The 25,388-nt window shown below is 38.8% G+C and overlaps 1 protein-coding gene and 1 non-coding gene across 2 annotated transcripts in view; one reads left to right on the top strand and one right to left on the bottom strand.

Moving 5' to 3' along the window:
* SAMD3 (sterile alpha motif domain containing 3) overlaps positions 1-24,834 on the bottom strand; it is an 80,518-nt gene extending 55,684 nt beyond the window's left edge. Inside the window, exon 1 of the mRNA XM_031456312.2 lies at positions 24,823-24,834. The gene's annotated coding sequence lies outside the window, so the exon portion shown is untranslated. The remainder of the gene's footprint in view (positions 1-24,822) is intronic.
* Positions 12,984-13,089, top strand: LOC116154522 (U6 spliceosomal RNA). Its single transcript, XR_004138497.1, has one exon. It is a non-coding gene; the product is annotated as a U6 spliceosomal RNA (small nuclear RNA).
* Positions 24,835-25,388: the final 554 nt, after the last annotated feature.

The following is a 25,388-nucleotide window of genomic DNA, read 5'->3' as shown; positions in this document are numbered from 1 at the left end:
GCGAGGGAAATTTTGTTCGGATGCTACCTCATATCACCTACAAAATAAATTCCTCAGAGGAATTAAATAATTAAATATGAAAAATTAAATTTAAAAATCAAATGAATCTAAAATAAGTTATAAAATAAAAATGAAAGATTGAGAGATTTGACCACAAAAAATGAAAAGATGTATGTATACATACACATCATATATTATTATAAGGAATATAATTCCTTAAAACCAATAAAAAGATAAATCACCAATAGAAAAATAGGAATAGGCAATTCATAAACAAGACTTTAAATAATTAAATATCTAAAAATGCACCACTTTTAAAATAATTAAGTTAAATACCATTTTCACTTACTTTGTTGGAAAAGGTGAAAAAAATATTAGCAAGAGTGTAAGGTCTAACATTCTCTTACATATTCTTAAGGGAAGTATAAATTGGTACAATTTATCCTGTTGTGTTATTCTCATTTTATATATTAAAAAACCTGAAGTTTACAAAAGAAATTCATTGAACGCCTCATAGCTTGTAAGAGGAAGAGCTGATTTGAATCTCAATCTATCCAACTTTGAAGGCTACTTATATACAAAAAATCTTCAAAATATTCTTACAATTTGATCCCAAAATAACATTTCTAAGATTAAGGATATTAACAGGATGAGCACAAAGATGTTTGCCAAAGCAATAGTTAGAAATGCAAAGAAACTGGACAAATTAAATTTCAGCAATAGGAAGTGACCAATGAATTATGGGCATTGATATTTAAAATAGAATGCTATGCAGTGATTAAAGCCTGTTTTAGAGAAATAGTCGTGAAATATAATTAACTGAAAATAGGTTTAAAATAGTACAATTCAATCTGTACAAAGAATAGAATAAAACTAGAACAACATGCGTAGGTAGCTCGAAGACTGGGAAAATACACCAAAAGATAAAAGAGGTTCTCTCGGTTTGGTGGAATCTATGCATTTTATTTTTTAATTTGCTACTCTCACAATTGTTTCCATTAAAGAACTTTAATGTTATTCTCAGGAAAGTTAGGGTTTTAAAAATGAAAGGTAAAAAGTGATATTTAAGGATGACTGCCGGAGAGGCCACAGTCCATCGGTTCTAAACCAGAAAATTAAAAGAGAGCGCGCAGGGCCAGGATCCAGCCCGTCAAAGTGGGGTTTGTTACTTTGTTCTGTTTTAAAGACAGAAGATTTCGCCTACAAATCTGGAATCTTGGTTCCCTTCGAAAAGTCAAAGTTCTTGCAACACTGGGTTCATACTTCTGAACGGCAACAAACTGAGTAGTGGCTGCTCCCTTGAGAGAAGAGTAAGACACTCAGATGCAGTGTCAGGTACGGGGAGCACAGGGCAAGAGAGCAGCAGGCTGGGCCTCAGATAGCTGGTGTTTGTCAGCTCTGGAGGAAGAGGTTTGAGAAGAATGATAAATACACACACATATATACATATATACATATATATGTGTGTATGTGTATATGTGTATATATGTATATGTGCAATAATTATCTCTGAATACACTTAGTTCTTAACTCACTTTTCTTTTAACTTCTAGAAGAAATAATACGTATCAGAAAAGCATTTGCCATAGCAACCTCAAGGCAGAGATGATAATATACATATTAGAGTTTAGGCCTTGAATCAAAGTCAAGGGCTCAAAACTTCATGTGTCGGCAAGCCCCGGTGTGTTGGGTGGGGCTTTCATTTTCCTGGCAACTTCACCCTTGAAGTAAAATGCACGAGAATTGATTGACTGTAGACACTGGCTTAGTGTAATTTTTTTTGCAAAGCTCAACGTGTGTGCAATGGCACAGGTGAGAACTGCTTATTTTATAGCTCTGAATGGTGGCAAGAACTGATGCTATTAAAATATTACAGTTATTAAACTGTTTCTTCAGAGCCACTCCTCCGTTAGAGCACATGGCAGTTGATTTCTCGATCCTCCTAGAAGGCTTACCCGGCAGAGCCAAGCTGGGGCCTCTTAATCCGTTATACCAAGTGTCAGTCTGACTTATTAAGGTCCCTTCTGAGGGAAGAGGACACAAGGTGGAGGATCTTCTTAATGCTCTGTGACTCAAACCGCAGGTGGGAGGTGTGGGGACGAAAAAGGCACAGGATTCTGTGGTTCTCCTACAAGGCTGGTGCAGGTTGAATGACCAACACTCATGCTTCTGTCAGCCCTGGTTTCTCTGAAGATAGGCTGGGATGTTCCAACTTTTTGTTGATATCAAGCTACTCTTCTTAAAAAAAAAATTAGTCAAAAAAGTAAACGTGGTACCAATAGGTAGTCTACAGTCGATTGGTTTGAGTGTGTGTGCTTGAATTTGTGTGCGAGGGTGGTGTGTGTGTGTGAGAGAGAGAGAGACAGAAGGAGAGAAAATAAAAGCAAGACTGAACAAAGGAGCAAGCCAGCACAGGGGAGAGAGTAAGGAGAAAAGGAAAAGATTCTGAGGAATGATAACCAGTAAATGATAAGACAATCATATTGGAAATGAAGACTACAGGAATGTAATACAGTTTTCATGTCGAACATGGTAAACACATTTTTAAAATTCATTTTATGGTAAATTTGTAAAAAATCTCTGCATTTCAGCCTTAACTCTTACCCTCCTCACTTCTTCCGTTCTTTGATTGCCTTTGAGAACAAGTGTGGCACACCCGGGAGAAGGTGGGAGTAGTTTGGAAGAAGAGGAAGAAAAATAAATTGCATTCAGAAATTAGATCATCCCCCAAAGATTAAAATAGGAAAAAAACAATCAGTATTTCCATGACCAGTCCTAAAACTAACTTGTCATTTCAAATTTTTTGGCACTGAGAATACATCTTAAAAAATGCTGGCCTGGCCACTTGTTCTTGGTAAAATGCTAAGGAGAGATGCCTAAGTGAATTAAGCCGTCAGCCTGCTATTGGCTTAATCCCAGCTTCATTGTCTACTGATCACATTACCCTGTTAATCCAATTGCCCAAATCCCCTGTTGAGTTATTCACATCATGTTGTCCTCTTTCTGGTGCAGTTTTCCATCCACTGTTGCAGAAATATTTGCAATACTTCAGCATACCGTCAGCTTTCCCAGGAAAGGGTGCTAGTGAAGGCTGTCCCCCAGAGGGGTCTGACAGGCAGGCCAGGGGTGGAGAGGGGTAACAGGTGTTGTTGAGGGGTGCAGGGCTGCTGCTGAGTCCCTGCTTCTCTCTCAGTTGAACTCAGGACTCAGAATTTTATCTCAAAAAATTATTTCTCAACTTACATAATATAGGAGTCCACTGCGGGTACTTAATAAACAAGACTGTACTGTGTAGCACAGGGAAATACATACAGGATCATGAAAATGCTGATTCCCAAACTCTCCCCCTGAAGATCCTGACTCAGCTAGCTTGGGGCGAGTCCCTGTAATGAGTATTTTGAATCATTTCTAGTAGTTCTTGTGATTAGTCAAGTTTGAGAAGACACTGAAATATTCAACATGATTCATTTCAATTTATAGCACCCAAAAGGCCAAAGTTTACAAACCATCCTAACACATCATTAGACATAAATTATACCATTGAGAACTTTTTTTAGCAGTTTATAAAAATAAACATGTAAATATCACCGAAATTAATGTAGCAATGTATTTACAAAGATTTTCATAAAACTAAGAATGTAAAATAAATGTAGTAACCTGATTTTTTTGATATTTTATATTGTGGTTAAATATATACATAACATAAAATTTACCATTGTAACACTTTTTCGTGTGTGCAATTCAGTGGCATTAAGCACATTCACACTGAGCACAGCCATTACTACGGTCCACCTCCAGAACTTTTTTATCATCCCAAACTGAAACTCTACACGTCAAAGAATAACTCCCATCCTCCATCCCTGGTAACCACCATTCTACTTTCTGTCTCTATGAATCTGACTATTCTAGGTACCTCATATAAGTGGAATCATAGAATATTTGTCCTTGTGTGTCTGGCTTATTTCATTTAGTGTGATGCTTTCAGTGTTGTATTTTCCTCCCTTTTGAAGCCTGGAAATATTTCGTTGTATATTTACATCACATTCTATTTATCCTTTCATCTGTTAATCGACATTTGGGTCATTTCCACCTTTCGTTATGATGCATAATGCTGATATGAACACGGATGTACAAGTATCTGTTCAAGTCCGTGCTTTAGTAAGTGGATTTTCATGGTTATAAATGTCAGAGGACTCATTCAATATACTCTGATTTCCTGCTACATCAGTAACAGATGTGGAGACCTTACGCGGATCTTCCAAATCTGGCAAAATCCTCTCATTTCCTAGATGGGGAAAAGAGGGTCTCAGAAATGCCTAGTGACTTGCCCAAGGACACACAACTTGTTGAATTAGGATGTACTCTTTATCAGGCCCAGCAAGGCAAGTAAAATGAATTGCATTTAATGAAACCAACCTTATAGGCACTTTCATCCTAATATAGACTGGAAGCCCTTGCATGGTGACAACTCTGTCTTTTCCCTTTTGTAACCCTGTGCTGAGCACTAACAACACATAATAGGACCTCAAAGGTTATTGAGTAAAATATTCCAGTGCGTAAATACAACAACTGTGTGAATACGCTTTGAAGGAAATGATACACAGGTTGTAAATACAGGGGCAGATGACTGTCATAACCCAGAGGTGCCAACCGCAGTGCCGGAACAGACTGGTTGCCTCCAATCTGTTGACAGGTGGTGAGAACTGACGTCTCTCTTTGCCACAGCTAGCACCTCTTCCAGGTGTACAGAGCCTTCAAGCAACCTTATGCATTTCACCCATTGTACACAAAAAATAAACTTTTTCCTCTGCATGCTGTGATGTGGAAAAGTAAGAAGCAAAGGGCCAGGCTGGCAAAATGGAGTTTGGAAGGACCAGGGGGAGATGGAGATAGCAATGTTTCATCATTACCTCTGGCTGCATGTTAATCTCCAGGGGAGCTGTGCCCAGCTTCCTTGCCAGTCCAGTTAAATGAGAATTTCTGGAGAAGGCATCACAGGCATTAATGTATTTTTTTAAAGCTCGCTCAGGGGACTCCAGGATGCATCAGGGCTGAGAACTAATGGTGTAAAGTGAGGCAGAGAGAACAGACTTCTAGAAACAAGGAAAGACTGCCGTGGAAGCACCTTCTTTTGGAGCCTCCTCTGGAATTGTATGCAATTAACTCAAGGGAGGCTCTCCTGGAGGCCTGCGCTGGGAGGTGCGGGCAGACAGAGCTCAGCAGACACATTCCTGTGTACATCTGAGGTAACTCCCAAGCCCGCATCTCCTTCTCCTCACTACCACCCCTCTCCCAAGAGGGCTCTGGGCTCATTGCCACTGGAGAGGAATAGGGCAAGAACTAGAAGTGAACACACGGGTTTCTGGTTACTACAAGCAAAAGCCTCGGTTCCCAGGGAAGTTTAGGTACTTGGTTTAGAGAGTCTTGTAGTGAAACATAAAGAGAGAAGGCCTTTCCCCAGACTGGAGCGCGCCCTCTCAGGGGGGTACCTCTGCCTTCTCAGCAGCACGGCCAGGAAGAGAGCCGCACCCGGGCAGCAATGCTGGGCTCTGAGTCTGCACAGATGTGACCCCTGGAGGCCTGGGTCAAGTTTCCTGTGCCCAAGCATGGTCCAGATGTAGCAGCGAGGCTCTGGACCCAAGGACCATGTCAACGAGGACAGTGGATGTTTTGATGGGAAACTGTGGAGTGGGAGTTGGGGAGCTCATGGAGGACCTGAGGTTGCTTTTCTTTCTCCTTACTCTGGTGGAACTGTGACACAGAGACTGATATTTAATTGCTGTGAAAGACTGAAAAATTAATGCCTCACGTTACTGAGTTATTGGACTGAGACTTGTACCTGTGTGTAGACACTTTTTAAAAATATTAAGTAAGTCATAGGAATGAAGAGAAACAGGAGGTGGTGAAGCAGGAATTAGGTACGCCATAACATCATATTATGCTTCTATTATGACATTCATCATACGGAAATAACACTGTTTGATTATCAGCCTGGGTTTTCTCCGTTAGACGTTTCCTGAGGATAAGGACTGTGTCTTACCCAGCTTTGTAGTTCTAACACTTAGTACCATGCCTGGCACAAAGCAAGCCTGCGCAGCTCCTCATGAGTAAGCTCACAGCTGGTCAGCTGAATAGCGAGTGGAATGCACAGCTCCCCATGCAGGGATGAACTGCATAGCTAGTAGAGGAGAAGCTCGAGGAAAAAGAGTCAGCAGACGTCCCCACGGTGACCACTGTAATGGGTATCAAACAGATACAGCTGCAGACTCTGAAATGTAGGCAAGTTTCATGGCTGGAGAAATTAGTTTGCTGTAGTCAGAGTTCACAAGACAAGTATCTGCTCATACAAATACTATCAAATGTCTTACAGTAAGTTGTGATGTGTTTGGGAACTAAAGTTTGAAATAAAGAATGACCCCGTGGTATGGTATCTTACTCATGTAGCCGAAGCTGTGATGCAGAACAGTGTTGATTAAATTACTGAAGAAAAGAAAGATTTATTTCCACCAAGTTCCCTGAGGAGTTCCTAAGAACCTGGACGCTGTAGGTATTACTTTGAGCCTACTGGAAGAATGATATGATGCTGGAACTCTTTGCACTTAGAGCGTTTATGTCAACCCAAAGGAATTTCTGGCAGGAAGGTTCAGCAGGCTGGGATCGAGCAGGGGAAGCGGCAAGGGGCAAGGGGACTGCTGAGCTGCCCCAGCCGTGCCCAGGACCAGGCGTCTGCTGTGCTTACGGCTGTGGTGAGATCTGTTCACCTCTCGTGTGCACAACCTTGGGACCCTTCCCGTTTGCTGGAGGAGGGCTCCTCAACCCCACCTTTGTTGAATATGTTGATTGAACAGATTCAGTCCTGGTTAAAGAAGGCTTATTAACAGCTTGTGGTCAAATGATAGAAATATGGGTTGAGTGCCAAGATTGTAAGGAACTTTTAAAAATTGGTCAAATAATCATTCCTGAAAAGTTCTGAGAAGACAAAATCAGACCTGAGGGAAGGTCTTCAGTGTCTGGTTCCTCAATTCAGCCTGTAGTCACGTGCTGTTTAAGAACATTATTAATGCCTTAGAAAAATAAATAAAGATTTCAAAGACCTTAACAAGTATGTGTGTACAGTTTTTATTTTATTTGACTATAGAGATAACTATCATTATAGGAAATGTGGAAAAGTATAAGATATATAGAAAAATATTTAAACCCTATAATGTATGTTTTAATACAGTTGTACACAGTTATTTTTATTTTTTATTTCTGCCATTTCTCCTGCTGTTAAAGAATTTCCCCACATTATTCAAATTTTTAAAATATAATTTTTAATGGATATAGCATTCTGACTTATGAAAGTGTAATTTAATTAGCTCACCCCAAATATTGAATGTTTAAATTGTTTCTGTTTTTGTGTGGATGTGTTGTTATTGAAAATAATGCTACAGTAAACATATTTGTTCATGAATAGCTCATAGTTCAAAGATTAGTTCCTTGACCAATCAAGATGGTTCAGTCAAAGGTGTAAACAAAAATGTAAGGGTTTTATTTTAATTTTTTCCAAATTGCTTTCATTTTGGTTTCTTTTCTTTTTTTCAAACAGAGGTACTGGGAATTGAACCAAGTGCCTCGTGCATGCTCAGCATGCGCTCTACCAACTGAGCTATACCCCCACTCCCCAAATTGCTCTCTAGAGGGTATATCCTTCAACTCTCCTACATAACAGCATAGACTAACACTGAACAACAGAACTTTTATCATTAATGAAAATGTTCTATATCCGCATTGTCTGACGTAGTAGCCCCTAGTTACACCTGATTACTAGGCACTTGCAATGTGGTCAATGTGACTGAGGAAATAAAATTCTAATTTTACTTACTTTTAATTAATTTAAATTTAAGTAGTTACATGTGCTTCCAGCTCCTATATTAGAAAGCACAGGGAGACAGTTTCTGTATCACTAAACCCTTAACTCTGAGGAATGGGTAACAGAGCTTGTCAGTGGCCACCCATAACCTCTCAGGCCTAACTTCTGCAGTGTGGGAAAGGCTGACTTCTCCTGCCCTGGGGGGCCTTTCCTAGCAACTAGCACCCATGATGCTCAGGGCAGGCTGCAAATCGAGGAGTCTTAACAATGGAGTAATAGGATTTGGTGTATAAATACCCCCACGGGGGTGGGGAAAGTCACTGTAGATATCTCAGAGGCACAAATTCTATTCAAACCTCAAGAGTTCCAAGCAGGATTAAGTTCTGTTATTTAACGAGGCAACAGGCTTGTTAGTTTACCTTTTATAGGCTGTCTTACCTTCCTTGTTTCACTTCTCCACTTCTATCCTAATATTTCTTTGCATCTACTTTCTCTCAGAATCTACTTGGGAAGCCAAAACTAAGAGTGCTACCAGTTCCAGAAATATATCTACATGTTGGAACAATTGAAGACACTATGTTCTTAGAGCATGCAGTGAAAATTATGGCAATGAGGAAAGACATTGAAGATGATACAAATAAATGGAACGATATACCTGCTCATGGACTGAACAATCAATACTGTTAAAATGGCCACACTACCCAAAGCAGTCTAAAGATTCAATCCAACCCCTCTCAAAATACCAGACATTTTTTCACAGAACTGGAACAAATAATCCTAAAATATGTACGGCTCCACAAAAGGCCCTTAATAGCCAAAGCAATATTGAGAAAAAATACAGCTGTATTATCTTCCGTGTTTTCAAACTATACTGCAAAGCTACAGTAATGGTATTGGCACAAAAACAAACACACAGATCAACAGGCCAGAATAGACAGCCCCAAAATAAACTCATGCTTATATGGTCAATTCATCTAAGACAAAATGGAAACAAGAATATGCAGTGAGGAAAAGACAGCTTCTTCAATCAATATTGTTGGGAAAGATGGACAGCTACACACACACAAATAAAACTGGATTATTTTTGTACACCCTACACAAAAATAAATTAAATGGATTAAATACTTAAATGTAAGGTCTGAAACCACAAAACTCCTAGACAAAAATATAGGCAGTTATCTCTTTAACATGGGTTCTTAGCAATTTTTTTTTTTTACTGTGTCTCCTTGGGCAAGGGGGACAAAAGCAATAATAAACAAATGGGACTGTATCAAGTTAAAAAGCTTTTTGCACAGTGGCGGAAATTACTAACAAAATGAAAAGGCAACCTACTGAGTGGGAGAAGATATGTGTAAATGATGTATTAGATAAGAAGGGGGTATTCAAAATACATAAAGAACTTAAACAACTCAATATTAACAAAAAAAAAAATAAATAAATAAAACAACCAGATGAAAAAATGGGCAAAGGACCTGAATAGACATTTTTCTAGAGAAGACATGCAGGTGCCCAACAGGCACGTAACAAGATGCTCAGCATCACTCATCATCATGGAAATGCAAATGAGAATCACAATGAGATACTACCTCACAATTGTCAGGATGGCTATTATCAAAAAGACAACAGATAAAAAGTGCTGAAGAGGATGTGGAGAAAAGGGAATTCTAGTACACTGTTGGTGGGAATGTAAGTTGTACAGCTACTACAGAGAAGAGTATGAAGATTCCTCAAAAAAATAAGAATAGAACTACCATACAATCCAACAATTCCACTTCTGGGTATTAATCCAAAGAAACTAAAAACACTCATTTGAAAAGATGTATATATACTCTTATATTTATTGCAGCATTTTTTTTTATAATAGCCAAGATATGGAAGCAACCTAAGTGTCCATTGATTGATGAATGGATACAAAAGTGTGGTATGTATACAAGGGAATGTTACTCAGTCATAAAAAGAATGAAATCTTGCCATCTGTAGCAACATGGATGGACCTGGAGGCTATTATGCTAAGTAAAATAAGTCAGACAGAGAAAAACAAATACTGTATGATTTCACTTATATGTGGAATCCAAACAAAACAAAACAAAACAAAACAGAATCAGACATTGACAACAAACTGGTGGTTGCCAGAGGGGAGGGAGTGGAGGGACAGACAAAATAGGTGAAGGGGATTAAGAGGTACAAACTTCCAGCTCTAAAATGAATAAATCACAGGGATGTAATATACATATAGTGAATAATATTGTAACAACTTTGGGTGGTGACAGTAACTGGTCTTACCTCAGTGATCATTTCACAGTGTATAAAAATATCAAATCACTTAGTTATACGCCTGAAACTAATATAATACTGTATGTTAATTATAACTCAGTTTTAAAAAGTAAGGGTTCAAGTAATGGAGTCAGACAGCTGAAGTTCAAAACTTGGCCTTTCCTTTTTTTTTTTGCACGAATGACCTTGGGCAAATTATATAACCAAGTCTCAGTTTCTTCTTTTGCAAAAAGGAAGATAATAAGTGTGCCTGCTCATAGGGTCATGACAGTGTATGAAAAGCAAACAGCAAATGTTGACACAGCATTAATTGTTATTTTACTAACTGTGATTTTAATAATAGTGTGGAGTGCTATTTGCTTAGTGGGCCAACTTTGTGTACGAAAAACGTCTATCTTCTAAGGTGCTTCACAGAAGAATTGGCCAGTGGGGAGATAAAGAGAGCATTTCACAGGTGTGGCACTCGGGTCTCGGGTCATTCACTGTGACACAAGCTGAGCTTGTGCTGTTTCTAATACTCAAAGACAGACCTGGCTAGAGGCTTCAGAAGAACAGTCCAATGAACTTGTCAGACCCTGAGGTCTGAGGGCACCGTCCTTTGTAAGACTGATCTCACTTCAGATCCAGTTGCAAGTTTAGGGGTGCCCAGGGCCACCGTCACTTCTGAACAGCTAACTACAAATTTGGATGTCCCCACAACCACTGTAGGTTCCATAATTCACTAGAAGGCTCACAAAACTCACTGAGAGTACGTATGATCATAGTTTCATTATGGCAAAGGGGTATAAATTAGAAGCAGCCAAGAGAAGAGACATTTAGGACACAGTCTGAGAGAGTTTCAAATGCAAATCTTCCATCTTCCTCTAGATGTGGTCCCTTCCCAGTACTGAAATGTGACAGTACTCAGAGCATTGCCAGCCAGGGAAGTGCTCTCAGTCTTCGGTGTCCAAAGTTTTATTAAGGGTTTATTAGGTGGGCAAGCTTGATTGATTCACAACAAAGACATTTCCATCACTTGGCAAATTCCAAGGGTGAGAAGTTAACTCCCAGGGACAAAGGCCAGCCAAGTCCTTTATGATGCTGACAGTAATTGTACCGAACTGCACTGAGCTCATGGGATCTGTAATCACTGGGGAGATAGAGCATAATGTGTGGACCCAGTGCCCTCTTTCTCCCCGAACACCCTGAAAGCTTTTGGTTTCAAAGACTAAAAATAACAGGAAATAACAGGAGGAGAACTCTTTCACAGTTCACAGCAGACCACAGCCACAGGACTCTTCAGAAACTCCTGAAAACCATCCAAATTTGCCACATCGCCTTGCTGAGCTGACCCAGATACAGGGCAGGGGAGACGTGAGAACCTTCTTTATATTCTGCAACCCAGTTTGCCCTTGAAGTTTCCTGCATTCAGGGGAGAAATAGGCAAGCGAGGAACAGAAGAGGCAGGGGACAAAACAGAAACCTCTCCTTTCCTCTGACTTCTTTCAAAGAAACAAACACCAGCAACCAAACACTGTCTATTCATTTCTAAAATCAAACGGAGGTATTAGCTGAATTCATGGGGCAATTGGCCTTCACACATCACCCAGGTTTCACCTTTCCCAATTGGGGTAAGGAACCACGCCAACAAATTATTCTTAGGCAATCTTGGCCTAGCGTGGAGGTGGGCCAGGATGGTTAGGAGTTTTGATTTATACTGTGAAGTCTGCTAGGAAAAATAAAAACCAAAACTGTCCCCAAATGGATTTGTCATCTTGTATAAAGCCCCTGATTATTAGACAGCCTTACCTCCCTGATTTGTTAATGATTACTGACATTAAATTTCAAGCTCAAAATGGAAAGGATTTGATTTAATATTCAGATTAACAAAAGCTTCGTACGGTCCTCCCAGCCATCCAGCGATGTGAGTGAAAAGCAAATGAGGTCATATAGAATTCTGAGTTGAGTGGAGAAATAAATGTCAAACACTTGCTTGAGTTTCAATTTGACTGTGATTTCGTAGGGAGGAACCACTTTGAAAAACCAGATTGGCTGAAGGTGACATTTAGCCTTTGGGTAAGCTACGTTTTCCTTTTCAATCAAAACCCTGAAGTACAATCACTTGATTTCTATCACCATGGAAGCTGACGTGCTGAAGATTAATCTAGCGCTTGAGAGTAAAAATCAACTGTATTTTAAAAATTAATTTTATGGAAAATTACTCTCTAATATATGCTAATTGCTTCTGCAGTTGAGACCAAATTACTTCCTTTTAAAAAGTGAGGTTTGTGGGTAAGCTTTTCATATGTTCGTACAACATGAATACAAACCCATTCACTCATATGGTCATTCTAGGACAATTCTATAGGTTTTTCAGAACTATGTTTTGTTGTTTAATTACATTTAGATATACATAGTGGTATGCTTCTCAAAATACCTAAATTCTTAGAGTCTCTTTGGGAAAGAAACCTTTCATTAGGGATTGCAATTACATGAATTTTGAATCACTGCTGATCAGATAATGTTCCCTGATTATTAGCAAATCCAAATAATAAATAGTTGACATAAAATGACTGACTCTTTTTTTGCTTTTTTAATAAACACAAAATATATTTTAATATTTTTGGTTGAGAAACACACTTATTTAAAAAATAAAAATAATATTAAAAGAAATACAGAGAAGTCTCTTGTTCCTATTCTTGTCCTCATCTACCAAATTCCCCCTCCTTGTAGGTAACTCTGTTGATTATATTCTACTACTTTTACATTATTTCTATGTGCAAACATAAGAGAACAGAAGTATGTATTCTGATGCTTCTTCATTCTGCTCAAAGGAGCACACGAAACACATTGTTCTTCTTACTAAAGGTAAGTTTCAGTGCTCACTTCAGCAGCACATGCACTAAAATAGGAAAAATGCAGATAAGATTAGCGTGGCCCCTGCTCAAGATGACATGCAAATTTGTGAAGTGTTCCATTTTTTTTTTTTCACTTCAAAACCCAGAATTTTATAACTGGCATAAACATTTCCATTGCATCAAAACAACAGAATACCTAGAAATAAATTTAACCAAGGAGGTTACCTATACTCTGGAAACTGTAAAACATTGATGAAGGGAATTGAAGATTATACAAGGAAGTGGAAAAGATATCTTGTGCTCTTGGATTGGAAGAATCAACATTATCAGAATGGCCATGCTACCCAAAGCAATCTGCAGAGCCAGTGTGAGCCCTGTCAAAATGCTCATGATAATTTTTCACCAAACTGGAACGAACAATCCCAAAATTTGTATGGGACCATGAAAGACCCAGAATTGCCAAAGCAAAAAAACAAACAAATAAATAACAAACAAACAATTAAAGAATATCCAACAATAAAAAAAGATATTTCAGAATTATTTCCTTATCAGAGCAGCTGTGCAGCACATTGTGTGGATGCACCACTGCTTCATTAGCCAGTGTCATAGTGGTTCACCTGGGTTGTCTCCAAACTCCTGCTCATAGAAGCAGTGTTGCATATTGGCACATGCCATTTATTGTAAGTACAGGGATCTGTTCACTATATTCCCCAGAGAGAGCTTGCTGGATCAAAATTAAATGCATTTGTCATTTTGGTAGAAATTGCCAAATGCCCTTCATAGGATTTTATCATTTTCTTCATTCCTACTAGCAATGTGGAAGAGTGACTCCTCTTCCCCCTCCTTGCCATGGTGTGTTGCCAAACTATGGGCTTCCTATAACTTTTATGTAGTTAGCTGAGGTTTAACTTTTATTTCTCTTAAGTGTAAAGTTAATCATTTCTTCATATGTTCAAGACCCGTCTATATTTTTTAGGTGACATTCATGTATCTGTTAGTCATTTGACTATTTCCTCCCAATATTAAAGAAATTTTTTAAAAAGTAACTTTATTAAATGAGTTATTTATATTTATTAAATTAATTGCTGTTTATTGAAGTTTAATTTATAAACTGAGCACATTTAAAGGGCATAATTTGATAAATTTTCTCACACACACACACACACACACACACACATATATCCATGAATGTATGCCACAATATGGATACAGATATATATGCATATATCATATATATATATTCCTTGACACCATCACTATAATCAAGATAACAAACATTTCCATCACCCCAAAAGTTTCATAGTCTACCAAATCTGCATAACAAACTTGACCTAAGAAGTAAAATGGTTGTCCTTGAACTTGCAGGAGGACCCTGCTTGGAGTCTGCCCTACCACTGATTCTTCTATCCTATGGATGGGAACAGGTGGTCTGAGACTAATATTCATTCTCTGTCATGCCAGAGGTTGAAAGCTCATTGTCCTTATGTATCTTCCTAAAATGTTTTAAATTTCATTGTGATTTAAAGGGAAATGGAGAAATCACAGTTCTTTTTTTTTTTTTCTAGTTTTGAGATATAGTTGATGTACAACACTGTAAAAGTTTAAGGCTTACAGCATCATGATTTGACTTACATACATCATGAAATTATTTTCACAATAAATTCAGTTAACATCTATCATCTCATATTGACACAAAATTTTAAATGAAGAAAAAAAATTTTCCTTGTGATGAAAACTCTTGGGATTTACTCTTTTAACTACTTTCATATACAACATACAGCAGTGTTAATTACATTTATCATGTTTTACATTATATCCCTAGTACTACTTACCTGTAACTGGAAGTTTGTACCTTTTGATCACTTTCATTTAATTCCCTCTCTCCTCACCCCCACCTCTGGTCTTTTTTTCTATGAGTTTGTTTGTTTGGTTTTAAATTATATTAGTTCCTGGTAAACAACATAGTGATTCTGTATTTCTATATATGACAAATTATAGTTCTTTATATTATAGTTCTTTAAATTAACAAACTGAATTTATATTTTAGTTTTGTTATAATAAATATGAAAGTATTTATGTTTTTCTCTAATGAGTTAACTAAACTACTAATGGAAAAAGTATATATATATATATATCTAGCAATAATGTATATGATGACATGAAACGACTATATAGCATGTATACATAAATAACCATATATATAACCAAATTGTCAGCATTCCCAATATTTTATAAAATTAATTTTATTCAGCTAAAACCATATGCACAGAAATAAAACCCCAACAGCCTTAAAACTAGAGGCCTAACAGCAGTGTGATAAAATTTGACGGTTAAGCCAAATAACTGATATATATTTAAAAAGGAAATAGTTTTGGAGGATGGTAGGTAGATTATTTTAACAGTTAGTATTCGTTCTCTCCTTATAAAAGGTAATGTATAATGATATTTGGAAGTCAAGAATAATTTTTTAATTTTTCATTTTTGATTCCATCAAGTAAAATTTTTAACCAAAATGCATCCTGTGAGTAAGGAGGAACAATAATAAGAGACTATGTTTGACTATTTTAAAAACCCATCATAAAGAAAGATAAAAAGATAAAATATACACAAAAAAGCTTGGTCTAAGAACTGTAAGGTTCTAAAAAGACCTTACGAAAGGACATGAGAAAGCGGGGTACCTGACCCCCTGCAGTTCTCATGCCCACATGGACACAGTGAACTCATTACTCTCTGGCTGTGTGTCTGGAGCACGAAAGGATGGGGCACAGGAAGTAAACGTGGTAGATGTTCTTCCCTCAATTTCTCAGACATTAAGAGTGGAGGAGGGTGCCTGGGAAACACCTAAAGATAGCATCTGAGACCGTCCGGAGGCTGCACAGCTACCTTGCACCCTTTCATTTCCTGACTTAAAAGTTTCTCGCTCTTTCCACGATACTGCTCAGTGGTGTGGGGTGTTCCAGTGTCCTGTGTGTAACTAAGAGCTAGAGATGAGTAAGTCGTAAACCAGCTATCTAGCAAATACCCTTCAGTAGATACATTGAGGTACTTTACAAGCTGTTCTGAGACTAGGTTGATTGAATTTAAAAATCTACAAAGAAATTTGAAATATTACATCATTAAAGAAAACTCAGCATTGAAGGCATTTCTTGGTTTTCCCATATTAGAGCTATAAATTCACGGGAGTTGAGAACCAAAAGAGGCTGAAGATATGTCAAGTCCAACTAACCTCTACTGTGGGTGAGAACACTGTTGAGGGCAAGAGGGGAGGGAGAGGAAGAGAGAGAGGAAGGAGCGAGCACTTGGGGGATTTGTCTGAGGTCTCACAGTTAGTGGCAGAAAAAACTACTACTGGCCAGCACATCCTACTGTGCGAGTGAAAACCCACACGCGTATACTTATAGGTTGGCTTAAGCTTTGAGGGAAAATTTGTTTTGCTTTCCATAAAAAATTTCCTTTCCTTTCCACAATGCAGGTATTTGGGTCCTGGACCTGAGAAAAGTGTAACATGCCACTTGACACACTCACTATTGGATTGTCCCAATGACAAGCTAGCTGGGACCAGAGTCTACTTCTCTTAATAAGAGGGTTTGAATATACAGGTGAAAACTTTTAATAAAATTGTTTCATAAACAAACAAACAAAAAAGAGGGTTCGAACCTAAGTCCAGCTCCCCAGAACATCATTGGCTTCCCATGGTGCTGGGCAGCTGGCATCGTGTTAACACCTGGCACGCAAATGCCTTCTCCATGAAGCTGTTCTCACACTCGCCCTGGATGAAGGCAGAACACCAGAAGAGTTGGCTCTCTCTCTCCCGGGATGCCATCCCAGGCTGCAGTGGTATCAGCACAGTGCCTGGCCTAGCGTGCCTCTCCATGGGGAAAATGGGAAAAAGAGGAGATTCTCTGCATTCTCCTCTCTTGCTGACCTGGGCTCTGGAAGTTTTCTTCCCAAATATAACCTTTTCCTTAGCCTACACCCTAAGATGCAGAGATGTCCTCTGGAGCCCTGCAGCCCCACTGCTGATCAACCCACCTGGCACAAGCGTCTTATCAACAGTGCCTCAAAGGGTCTTAGTAAAATATCGACACAACCAAAGCATAAAAGAGGGACCACCTGGAATAAGCCATAATACTCAGAGACGACAAAATGTCAGAGAGGTGAGTAATCACAGAATCTATCTGTGAGGTCAGAGGCAAAGGAATTTTATTTAATTTGATTGATAGACTGACGTATAGTTAATATACAGTATTATATTAGTTTCTGGTGTACAACATAGTGATTCAAAATGTTTACAGTTTATTATGGAGCATTAGCTATATTCCCTGTGCTGTGCAATATATCTTTGTAGTTTACTTATTTTACACATAGTAGTTTGTACCTCCTACTCCCCTACCCTTGTCTTTCCCCCCCCTTCCCTCTCCTTACTGGTGACCACATCTAGCATTTTAAATCATTGAGGCTTATATCAGTTTCAAAAATAATCTAAATGTATGTATGAAGAATTTATAATAACGTGTCCCAGTGGGCATCTGTCTTTGCCTGGACTCCCTTTCCTTTTGGTAGTACCACCTCTGTGCTTTGGGACACATTTCCTTTCTCCTATTGCATCCATCCTTGGTGAGCTGTCAGTCAAGATGACAAGGTACCCTCTGGCCAGGGGGAGGCCACAGGGCTCCTGCTGGACCAGCTGGATTCTCATTGCTTGAAATTTGAATACTGATGATGTGACACTAGGCTGAGAACAGCTGCAGCGGATCTGTTCTGCTGCCTCCCAAGAGCCTGTTCTGCAACTTAATCTTCCCTTTGATTCTACTGGTACCCCAAAATCTTTCCAACATGTTTCCTTTTTTTTTTACTTAAGTTTCATAGCCCTTGTTTCATTGTTTCTCTAGCTTGCAACAAAGGAAACTTTACTAATGTGTATAAAAATATTTTTTATGTGAAATTAAAAATCAAAGTAGAAAATTCTCCATATAATATAAAAACAACTTTGAAAAACTTCTATGTTTGGAAGAAAGACTGAGAAGGAAATACTGATGCCACCATTATGTGTCCCTGAAAAATGGGATGGAGATGATTTATGTCCTCTTCTACATTTTCAATGATGAATATTTATTATCTTTTAAAATAATTTTAATTAAAGGAAAAGAATTATAATAATTTAGAATGAAATTATAATAATTTAGAATGAAATATGAAAAATTCTTGTTATATTAGCATAGCTCTCAAAATACAGTAGGAATCTTAGTCCTAATTCATATCATATATACCACCACTACCAACAACTACAAAAACCAGTGGGAAAAAAGCCTTAAAAATAAATGCCAACGTTATCTGTTATGATTCTTCAACTACTTGTGTTAATATAACCTTTCAGTGCAACAGCATCTAAAGCCTCCTGATGGGGAAATTTTCCCTGAAGCAGGTGGCCTCATTTCTCTCTCTGGTGCTTATTTATTTATTCATCAAATATTCTTTAATGCCGATTACATACCAAACACTATTATAATGCTAGAACAATGAATTAGATCACAAGTCTGCAAACTTTTTTTTTATAGAGGGCCAGATAATAAATATTTTAAGCTTTGTGGGTCAGAAAGTTATCTGTCTCAGCCACTCAACTCTGCTGTTGTAGCACAAATAAATGGGTGTGAAGGTGTTTCAATGAAACTTTATTCACAAAAACAGCAAAAGCCTCTGTTCTGCTAGAGCTTGCTCTCCAGTGGGGGAAAGAATGTTCATAAGTAAGTAAGCAAATAAAGTAAGATATTTTGAATAGTAATGAGTGTTGTAAAAGAAATCAAACAGGCAAGATGACAGACAATGACAAGGCAATGAGGGCTACAATGATCAGGTTTGCAGGGAAGGCCTCTTTGAAAAGCATGCAGCTGGCCCAGTAAAGATCTGGGAAGAGAAGGCTCCAAGCTGAGCTTCCCAGAATGACTTGTAGAGTAATGTCCAGAGCTGGCCCACCAGCAAGACGCTCCCTCTGCCCAGATCAGGAAGCGGAGCCATAATAAAGACCGTGGGGACGCACTGCATGGAGGAAAATTTGGGGAAATGCAGTTGGGATGGGGTGCCTTCAGCTTAGGGGGGCAGTTAGCTCTGGTGGCATCACTTTAACAGCTGGAGTCAGACACTGCGGGGGGAGGGAGCAAGTCTGGGGTCAACAGCAGGCTGTCACTGGGCACCAGCTCAGGTCCCTAGTTGCCTGGGGGTATTCAGGGATTCTGCTGCGCCAGCCCACTAGTGTTAGTCTCAGGTCGCTGAGGTAAGGAACAACAGCCTCTTCCCTGATTGCTCCTGCCCCACAATTCCAGGGACCTCATCTTTGCTCACAGCTTCAGAGCTCCCTCTTATGCCAGGGCAGATAACTACATGGGGACGAATGTCTGCTCGTTATGTCTCCACTTGAATCCCAGCTACTTTGCTGTCCTGGTGAGTTAGCGTGGATATGCAAGAGAAATTTTAAGACTCCCTTTTCCTCTCCTTTTTAACATTTAGAACCTGAGTACTCTGCTCTCTGCTCCCCCTTCTTGGGGCCCTCCATGTTTGGCTGAGTCTTTCCGAGACAAAGCTTTCCCCTAAGTAGGAGGCACCTCTACTTCCAAACTGTACCTCCCAGGGCTCACCGCTCTTTCCTAAGAGAGCAGAGAATACAAAACAGGAAGAGAGAGTGGGCGCTGACATCTGCAATGTTAGATGCTGTGGACTTGACATCCATTATCTCAGTTTTAACCATCTCCTTACAAGGCAGGGAGTGTTCTCGTTTTTTCAGTTTAACAAACTTAGGTTCAACAACTTGCACAAAGTCACATAACTATTAGGCACAGAACCAAGATTTGAGCTGAGTTCTTATTAAATTCTGAGCTCTTCAATCATGGAAAATACTCACTATGTGCAAGACTTTATATGTATACAATCCCACTTCTTTTAAAAACCATTAAAAATCATGAAGCTTAGTAGTTTCCCCCGAGGCCAATGGGGGGGGGGAGAAGGTGTCTCCTGTCTATGTTACACACATGTACACACTCATATACACACACACACACCACAAACGCCCCATTAATTGTATAATAAAAATCTTTAAAATTCATCTGCTGCTACTTGTATGTTTACTTTGTTCTCATAAGTATATACTGTCTACAACTTGATTTTGGATTCTTTGTTTATGTCCCTAGATGAAAAGAGTAGGTGCCATTAAATTCTCATTAGATAAACGACTAGTAAAATTTTAATCAGTTTGCAAATATAGAATAGAAGGTAGATTTCAAATAATGGCTCTTTTCCTGTATAAAGAAGACCGTTAAATTTGTTCCTAGTAAACTGAAAGTATATTTTAATTGGATTCCAAATTTTATTTTATTGGATGATTTGATTTAGAGGAAAATATTTCCTGCCTTTGACAAAGAATAAAATTTCTGTACAACAGATAATTTGAAGCTTCACTAACCTTATGAGATGTGTCATATGAGTGACTGAGACACTTGGATGGTAGCAATTTTCATTAGCAGGCAGCAAAGATAGTAGTTAAAAATGGACTCAAAAGTCATAATGTCTAGAGTTGATTCCTGGTTCCTTCATTTACTAGCTAATGCGTGTTTAGCTATGTCCTCTTGAGTAAATTATTTAATGTCTTTGTGCCTCGTTTTTCTTCACCTGTAAAATAGCTCAGTGGTATACCAACTTTATAGGATTGTTGTGATTAACTGAACGGTGCTGTAGAGCTGTGTAGAACTAAACTATAGAACTGTGTCTGACACCTAGTGAGCCCTGAGTAAATTTCGCTGTTTTTACTTCCAAGCCACATCCTAGGAGATCACAGCTATGAAGAATGTTAGCGCACATACTTGGAAAGTAGCATTGTGCCTGAAATGCCCCGATATGCTCACGGAGACATGAATTCCGATACAGGGTGAACTCTCTGTAGAAGTTCCAAAATTCATTTGAATCTGGCATATTTAGGGTACATGCCTATGAATGCCCATAGGAAAATGTTCCACAGAACATTGGGAATTACAGCCTAAGGCATAGCTATCTTCAAAAAAAAAAAAAAAAAAAACAAAAAACAAAAAACAAAAAAACCCCAAAAACAAAAAACTAAGCTTGTGCCGCAGGTGCTAAACTAATTTGAAAGGTAGTTAAGAGGTGTTTCTGCTGCCAAAGTACGAGGAGAAAACACACACCATGATCAGAAATGTCTGGAGACTCTTAGGACTCAGCATGGAAAGGGAGCAAGTGATGCTATTTTGATTTGACATCTCTACGTTTCACCACCAGATCCGATTCATAGTATCCAAACCTCTCACTTTTTCAGTGCACTGTGTGTACTTGAGTGTAGTTGAGAGGAAGCGCTCCCTTTCACAACTTCTCTGTGATAACATCTCAATTCACACTGACACAGAACTCAAAGAGAGGAAGTGATTTTCCATTTAGATCAGGGGTCACTGTGTTCTGCGAGGAGGATGTGCACCACTGCCCTGTGTGTTTTATAACCTAGTAAAGGGAAGTGCTCCCCAAGAGCACCTCAGTGGCCACAACACAATTAAGTGGAGACTCTTGAGAATATGAGCTTCTCAACTTTCCTTTGGAACAGAGCCATGAATGGGCCTCAGGGAATATAATGAACCTCTTGAAACGTGTCAAACTGTACATAACAGGGTGAGGCAGAAATGATACGAAGTGGCAACTGAGGTGGATACTTAAAATTTATGCCAGCTTCTCCCATGTCTAGAAGTGGAGTTCAAGTGTTGCCCTGAAACGTTTTTTTTTTTTCCTGTTTCGTGGCAAATCACTTGGACAAGGTAAGAGGGTGGTAAATGTGTAATAGACACTTTAATAACTCTCAAGTTGACACATTAAGATTTCATTCATGCAAAGCTAGTCTCAGGGAAGTATAAATCAATCCGCAAATGGAGTTAGTTGCCAACCAAGGGGTATTCCTGCTGTATCAGTTAAGTTTCTTAGTTGCAAGTAGCAAAAGCCAATTATAGCAGATGAAGCAAAAAGAACCAGTTTATTAGAGATTCAGTAACTCATAGAACCACCGAGAGTCCTTGAAAATCAAGATCAAAACTAAACTTCTAGAAAATATATAAGAAATCATGATACACAAAAATGTTTTACATATATATCACATTTTGTATATTTAACTTTGAAACTATGTAAATATGTTACATAATTATAAAACAAAATAAAAACTTGAAAAAGCCATCCCTACAAACTGAAAGCAAAAAAAGCAAAATGAAACAAAGGAACACAATAATATGTGAAGCTGGCATAACCACACAAAAGTGGAATTATTTCAAATGGCTCTTAAACTCCTTAATTTGACTGTACATCACTAGTGGATGTACTGTAAGGACAAAAAGAACAAAAAAAAATCATAAACTCTTTTCAGTAATCATATCTTTGGTGGCAGTGCTGGTATTGTTGGTATTGAGACTGCTACGTTTATATGAAATGGGTAATTATATTGATGTTAGAAAATAGGATTTTAGTTGTGGGGAAAAAGCATTTAAAAATGTGAAACAGAAAAATCTAAAATGAGATCTCTCTACCTGTAAACTGGAACTTGAAATTCCAATATGAACTCATGATTTATTTAAAATGTATAAATATATAATTTTATTATATTTGCATATATATAATTTTGACCACTGAAAAGGTCCAGAAACATTGAGCCCTCCTAGAACAGATTATTATCCCTAAAAACTATTTCCAAAGGAACCAGTTCTCTTTGGAGAAATGACTGAGTCCCAGCCTAAGGCAAGAAGTGATTAAATAAGGCTGAGTCTTTCTGTCATATCAGAAATTGAAGAAGCTATTAAAGATTCTTGTTGTCATATCAAAAGGACTCAGGAATCAACTTGAAAATGCTCCCAGTGAACAAAGATGGGACAATTTGAGCATCAGTATGAATCATCTCTTAAATGGATTGAAATACATCAAGCAGATTTAAAGCCATGAATTCATAACAAAAACCATTGTGTCAATCACCTTTGGAAGATGCTCGGTAAACAACCCAATATTTTGCAAACTGGTAAATCCCAGAACAACAAAAAAGTCAGGTGTCTATCCTGTCTTTCCTGTATGACATGTGCCTCAGGACAAGCATGTAGTTAATGAGAAGTTTAATTTTATTAAAGTATTTGGAGAAAACATGAAGAAATTGCTAGCATTACGTAGCACTTCTAGGTCTCTACTAATTTTTGGATCCTGTGTCCATCACGGTCTAGTGAGGTGCGTCGCAACTGCCTATCTCCAGTGTTTCTGGATATTCCTGCTTGTGTCTTGTTTCTTTTATGATTTGTTGTTATTTCATTTGGTTCATAAGGGTTCATAATATACTTGGTGTGAAGTGCATTCGGCCCTTTGCTGTGTAGCTCAATATTTTGCGCCGTATTTCCACCTTGCTGCTGTCGCATCACAGACACACATTCTGTGTGTTAGCATTTTACTGGTATACTTTGGCTCCCCCTGTTATTGTGAACTGCTATGATCGTTTTGTTTTTGGTGTCTTTTGTGTTCCAATCTGAAAACTTTGATTCGTGTGCTTCTTTGCCTTTACTAACAAAAAGTCACTTACAGCATTTCAAAATTTATTCAGACTTGATAGCCAGTGGTTCCAACAAGGGACCACCTGGTGTCTGGATCAAAGCCATACTGCAGGGAGCTGTGTCCTCTCCAGTCTGCCTCATAAGCATCTTAATCTCTTTTTTCCTTTTATCTCATGAATACCCCAGACAGTTAGAAAATGCACAGAAATAAAACCACAGTGGAGGAGTTGGGGGCCCACCTCGTGAACAAGGGAAAACGTTAGATGTCTGAGGAACAAACAGGAAGAGCACTGCTTGACACCCAGGGGACGCCAGTCTGCCCACTGCATCTGTCTGCCCCACGCCACCCTAGATTCCCGTAGGGGCTCAGCACAGAGAAGGAAGCCAGGAAGGTACTCCAAGCTCGGCAATATCTGGCACTGAAGAAATTAACGCTGACCCTATCAATGGATAAAACTCTGCGGTAAAAAGCCAGCCTCTCCTTGAGGGGTGAGGGGTAGGGAGAGAACGCTTTAGAGAAAGGATCTGGGTTTCATTTATAAGCAGCTTGGCTAAGACGCCTCTTAGAAATCTTAATGATGACTCCTGCTTTTATTCTTGGAGCACTAGGAAATTTTAAATTGATATTAGATGGCTAGCAGGAAAAACTTGATTAAAACCATCCCTCAAGGGCAGAAATATCATCGATGTCCAGCTCACAGAGCATCTGATAAAGCGCTCAATACTGGGTCTGTAAAACAAGCCTGTGCACAGGACTTTGGAAAAGACAAATAAAATAAAAATCATCAATGAGCTAATTGTTCAAATATCTGCTTTTCCAGACTTCCCTTCCCTTTCCTGGAAAATTTGGTAATACAACTTGGGTAGGGACCAGATGCATAGCCCACAGCCATAAGTCTGGACCATGCTGGTTATCAGACACCCCAGGAAAGAACATAAAAGCGTTGGCAGTCTAAACAATCAGCATGATTTGGACACAAGGTCCTGAATTTAGCTCTTCTTTGTCTTTATGACTCTAATATTACTCACTCTAATTGCCCAAAGAGTACTTCTTCCAAAGCTATCTGTCTTATTCTAGTAGAAACAGCTTTAAAAAACCAAAAAACCAAAAACAAACCTTGTTTTCATTTTTTCTTTGCATCCAAACCTCATTTTTGAGAAAGACTGGTGTCTGGGAACTTTCAGGAGAGAGACTCTGATGCTTTCACTCCAACATTTCACAGCTATGAACGCTGTGAACACTGGCTGGAGTTCTGCCGCCCCAGGATCGATATTTTAGCTGCTGCATCGTCAGACATACCTGTACTCCAAGGCATACGTTTTCAATCCTATTGTACAGGATTAAGGAAACAAGGAGCAAAAGTGAGAAACCAGCAGGAGAGTTGTGCTAACTGGGCACAGTGAAATGACAAGCTCAAAGGATATTTGACATACTCTATACTGCTTTCTAAAAGTCACCAGTCTAGACCCAGCTCATAAGCACATGAGTTATGGGACATGGAGAACCAACGATTTGAAGGTGCCCAGGAGGACCGATCTCAGGGCAAGTCCTTCATCAAAGAGGCATTCCCAGAGAAGATATGTTTCTGAGTAGGACTTGACATCATACTGGAGGTTATCTAGGGGGAGAAAAACCTCTCTGGTCATTTCATGTTCAAAACAGTCTCACTGAGACCCAAAAGCAGTAAGAGGAAGTCCAAAAACAAGCTCTATGGTCAAGATCTACAGGAAGGCGTCCTGATGACATCAGCCAACCCTGGTCAAACATGGTGCTCGATACTAAACAACATGGTCCTCCTGGGAATGAAGTGGCGGGAATTAGGTGGGGGTGGAGAGGCACGTGAGCCCTCACATTGGTCTGCAATA

The sequence above is a fragment of the Camelus dromedarius genome, chromosome 6, assembly GCF_036321535.1.
Source record: "Camelus dromedarius isolate mCamDro1 chromosome 6, mCamDro1.pat, whole genome shotgun sequence".
NCBI classification, from domain to species: domain Eukaryota; kingdom Metazoa; phylum Chordata; class Mammalia; order Artiodactyla; family Camelidae; genus Camelus; species Camelus dromedarius.
Note: the sequence above shows the minus strand (reverse complement) of the source record. Positions and strands in the feature narration are given on the sequence as shown.